At 37.7% G+C, this 5,069-nt stretch overlaps 1 pseudogene; it reads left to right on the top strand.

Moving 5' to 3' along the window:
• Positions 1-303: 303 nt before the first annotated feature.
• On the top strand, positions 304-1,806 carry LOC149564473 (V-type proton ATPase catalytic subunit A pseudogene; annotated as a pseudogene).
• Positions 1,807-5,069: the final 3,263 nt, after the last annotated feature.

Genomic DNA, 5,069 nt, shown 5'->3' with positions numbered 1-5,069 from the left:
ATGATTGCGGTTTTAGTTTCTGGTCCTCATTTGACATGCTTGGTTATTAATGAAATCGAGGAGAAATTTTGCAAGGAAAAAATTGAAATGTCAAGGCATCAAGATATTGTAGATAATATTAATCAGCCACTACTACGAGAGAGGCACTAAAATATTTTAGTACTCTTGAGGGAAAGGTGCTGAGATGGTGTGCCATGATTTGGCCAACTCAAATGGTGGACTTCACCCTCGTTGATTATTCACAATGCAAAGGTGCTCAAATGAATTGTCATTAACCCCTCGTTGATTTAGCTGACAATAACAATGGAGCATGTTGCAAATCTTTCAACCATATTCTTTGATGATTTAGATGCTCGTGCTGTTGCTATCGTAATACATGATAATGCAGAATACAGTGGATACAAGGCGTACAGTAGTTTGTACTTTTTGCGAGCTAATATTGGCATTTTCTTTTGAACCATTTGATGGGTTGTTGTTAATGAAGCAGGGAATACATCAGCATTATTATCTGATGAAGACATAGGGAGTGGATTTCTCTATAAAAAAGAAGCTTTCCATGAGTGAAGAGTTCTCGTTGGCGGAAAATGCTCTCACCTGTTCATTTTCCATGGGAGAAGTTCATTTTCCATGGGAGAAGTTGTTTTAATACTTTCCGCAAAGAGAAGTCAAATGTTCATTTTCTTGGGAGAAGGAAAATGTTCATTTTCCGGGGAGAAGGCAAATGTTAATTTTCTGCGGGAGAAGTTATCTTTATATTTTTCGTCAAAGAGGTCAGCATATGTCAAAGGATGAGGAAATGAGATGGCTGAGCTCCTGATGGATTTTTCTCAACAGACAATAACCTTTCCTGACGGACGTGAAGAATCTATGACGGAAAGAACTACTCTTGTTGCAAATACCTCAAACATGCTAGTGGCCGCACGAGAGGCCTCAATTTATACAAGTATAACTCTGGCTAAATACTTTCGTGACATGGGATATGATGTCAGTATGATGGAAGACTCCACTTCTCACTAGGCAGAAGCTCTTCGAGAAATATCAGGATGTCTGGCGGAAATACTAGCAGATAGTGGATATCCAGCATACCTGGGTGCACGATTGGCTTCTTTCTATGAATGAGCTGGTAAAGTTAAATGCGTGGGAAGCCCAGACCGCACATGCAGTGTAACAATAGTTGGAGCCATTTTTCCTCTTGGTGGAGACTTCTCTGGTCTAGTGACTACAGAAACACTTGGTATTGTCCAAGTTTTCTAGGGTCTTGACAAGAAACTTGCTCAACGCTAGCATTTTCCATCTATCAACTGGCTTATATCCTATTCAAAATACACAAAGGCATTAGAGTCTTTTTATGAGCAGTTCAATCCAGATTTCAATTCTATCAGAACCAAAGCTTGTGAAGTCCTGCAGCGGGAGGATGATTTGAATGAAATCATTCAACTTGTTGGCAAAGATGCTTTAGCAGAAACTGATAAGATTATCCTAGAGACTGCAAAACTTTTGAGGGAAGACTATCTTGCACAAAATGCATTTACTTCATATGATAAATTCTGTCCATTTTATAAGTCTGTATGGATGATGCGAAACATTATTCATTTCAATACATTAGCTAATCAGGCTGTAGAGAAAGGGGCTGGGTCAGAAGGGTAGAAGATTACCTATAATTCAATAAAACAATGGTTAGGTGACCTTATTTATAGACTAGTGTCTTAGAAGTTTGAAGATCCTGCTGAAGGAGAACCTGCCTTAGTAGCTAAATTCAGCAAATTATATGAGGACATGACAGTGGGAAAGAACAGATTCCAATAGATATGGTCGCAGAATACAGAGATATCAGTAAGGAATTGAGATGGAATTCTTGAACAAACACAGGAAGCTGAAAGAGCATTGACAAGGCTAGTTCGATGATTCATAGATTTAATCACGAGGACTTGGTAAAAGTCTATTCAATTCATATTCTGCCTTCAATGAGCTCACTGCATTTCTTGTTTTTATTTAACTGATGCTTGATTATCACATTGGTGCTGTTAGTATAGCACGTAGCCTGGCAAATTATTTGGTGACAATTTTGGTTGGCACCACTTTTGCTGGTTCTATTGACATTTATTCTGTGTCAAGAGGATTTGGGACAGATGAATCCACCTTCAAGAACCTTCATAACTCCGTTATACAATTGTCATTTAACATACCAACATCAAGTCGACTGATGGAGTCTTTTCATTTCATATTCTTGGAGGCAGATCAAAGGTTGAGATAGAGTCTTTTGGGCTTCTCCTTATATGTAATTTCAAAATATTATTCAAAGTCTTTCCAAGTCGATGAATTCGAAGCAATTCATATTCTCATGGAGGCTTATGATGGTGTTTTCTATATAAGTGGTTGTAAATGACGTAACAAAGGGTCGGCAAATTTTTGGTGTGAATCTTGTTGCAGAGACAACTGAGTTTTGTACCATTTCTTTACTGTCCGCTTTCTTCTTCTGTATGTTATATTTCCATAAAGGTTAAGTTGAAGTAATTAAGTGAACAGAATTTCATTTTGTTATTTCATTTTAATGGAACTGGTAAATCAATTAGAGAGTTGAAACTAGTTGTTGGAGATATTTCCGTTGAGTGTTTCATTTGTATGCATTCCATCTTGTTTCTTCTTAGTCATTGTGATATTCTATTGTGCGTCGAAAGTCATAAGAATTGTGAGGGTTCAAACACAACAAGTATCTGTTAGTTGTTTCATTTGCATAGTTAAGCTTGCATTGCATTTCATATTTGCATCTATCATGATTGCTTTGTTGAGAAATTCATAAGAGTGTGAAGATCACAGCACAACATTTTTGCATGTAATTTTCGCCTGAGATTTCACTTGCCTTGGTGGAACTCGGTTTTCCTCTATTGTTCTCCGGATAAGAACATACCCTGCAATAGGAATTAGAGATAAAAAAAATTCGTTGCATATCATTTCATAGGGAGCTGTACCTTCCAATTCAGAAGAAATCTATCAATCTCATGATAGATTATCCAACTGTTGGCATCTAATTGTTCTTTCAGAATTGGGCATTTGGAGAGTTTATTTAAAAGGACAATCTGTTTACCAACAGAGTCATGGTTCGTTACTCAACAACTTGGCCCACGCTTGATGCTCCTTTGCCTCACACCAAGTGGTTTCCCACAAGAGATATTGGCTTTGTCATGGAAGTGCCATAAGCACAACCAAGGGAACACATATGGTGAGTGTAAATCTTGGGGTGATCCGGGTAGTCCACTAGGATTGATCCTTGCACCAAAAAGTTGAGCGGCTAAAAAGGGTAGTTACTAACTTAGGGTTTTTAGACCGGGCTTCTGTTCATAGTGTTCCTCTTGCTCCCAATTATGGGACACCTCACCTTGCAATGAGTAATCGATCTCGCGATCACAAGAGTACCTTAAGCATTCTTGCCTAGTGATCTCCCTATGGTCGAAATCCCATAAGCGATCACACTAGGCGAAGACAAACACTACGTCTACCAAAGTTTTGTGTCCTTGGTAGCCTTGAGTTTATAGTGGGTTGGAAGAGCCAGGTAATCAGCTTGTCCCCACTTGGGTCGTTCCTCTTAGGTTGTTCGAGAGCAGGCCCTCTAAAGGATTCTAACTACACAAAGTGGATCAACTTTTGAAAGTCAAGATTTTTGGTTCACTACAAGGGTGAAGAGCATTCTCTCCTATTCCAATCGTTTTCTCCCAAACATGCCAGAAAGATTCTGTTACCCCTTGCTTTTGAAACCAAATGGCAAGTCAAGATTTCTAATTCACCATGAGGGTGAAGAGCATACTCTCCTATTACCAAAAGACTCCAATCACAAGTTTTATATGCCTATAAAAATGAACAATTATTCAATGCCGCACATGGAAACAAAAATCAAGTAAGTTTGAGTTTTTATGCTTTGGGCAGCCCTGCAAACAATGTTAGTAGCCCTTGCACATTTGAAGCTTTGACACGTGTTCTTTTGTATGCAAGGTTTCAATTTTTTTTTCACAAAGAGGGCAACCTACAATCACAAGTCGTTAGCCCACAAGTTAGCATGAAATAATCACAAAAAATGTGAATTAAACCTCTATAAAACAGCCTAGAAATCTGCTTAAAAACAACAGTCAGCCAGCTAAAAAGAAATTTGATCAAATCCCTTAAGGAACGAGCAAAAAAATGCCAGGTGATATTTTTCTTGCTGAACAAATGTCATGCGATACTTCACAGTATACAAGGGCGACAGTTTATGTCCAGGTGATACTTTTTCTTCAGCTGTGCGACATAGTTTTTCATAGAGGGCGATAGTATGCAGGCTTCAACTGTGACACTATTTCCAAAAAAGTGTTGCACGACAGTATTGTGAACTATCGTTCGATACTAGAAAAATGTCGCCCAACACTGCGACTTTAAAAAAAAAGAAAAATGAAGAGCAGTAAGGGAAATGTAAGCAAAAATAAGAAAATGTAGGGTGAAACGTACAGTCCAGCCCCACGGTGGAATGCTCTCAGCCGAGCCTTAGAGATAAGCTTCTTGCTAGTAAACCATGCAACAGGAGGTTCTTTGAGACATACCTATAATCATTCCACTCCCTAACACAATATGTAATTAAGGAATTTCATCAACCTTGACAACCTAAAACCTAGCATATCAACAAGCACACTGCCTCTAAATATATCCACATAAACTTAATCTTCAGTATCAATTATGGATGAGAGACTATTATGGGACACAAAACTAAGCTACCCTGCAACCCTTGTTTTATATTAATTATTATTTTAAAAATTTGATTGGAATGTATATTTGTAATGTTATCTCATTAGCTTTGAAATAGGCTAGCATTCACACTACATTGTTATATAACTGATCCTGACATGTACAAATTGCCAATTGCACTACTTGAATGAATTATTGGTAACTATTAAAAAGTTATCTGCCCTTCAAATTCTACCAAAGAATTTTATTTTAAGCTTTTCCCCATTTCCATTGAATCATGTAATATGTACCAACAATCCATGAATAATGCAGAATTCTTGATTATTATAGAGGAAAATACAAATAATAGAAAGACAAAA

Source organism: Cupressus sempervirens, chromosome 3 (genome assembly GCF_028749045.1).
Source record: "Cupressus sempervirens isolate cs-2001-9-10 chromosome 3, ASM2874904v1, whole genome shotgun sequence".
NCBI lineage: Eukaryota > Viridiplantae > Streptophyta > Pinopsida > Cupressales > Cupressaceae > Cupressus > Cupressus sempervirens.
This window is presented reverse-complemented; position numbering and strand designations above follow the sequence as displayed.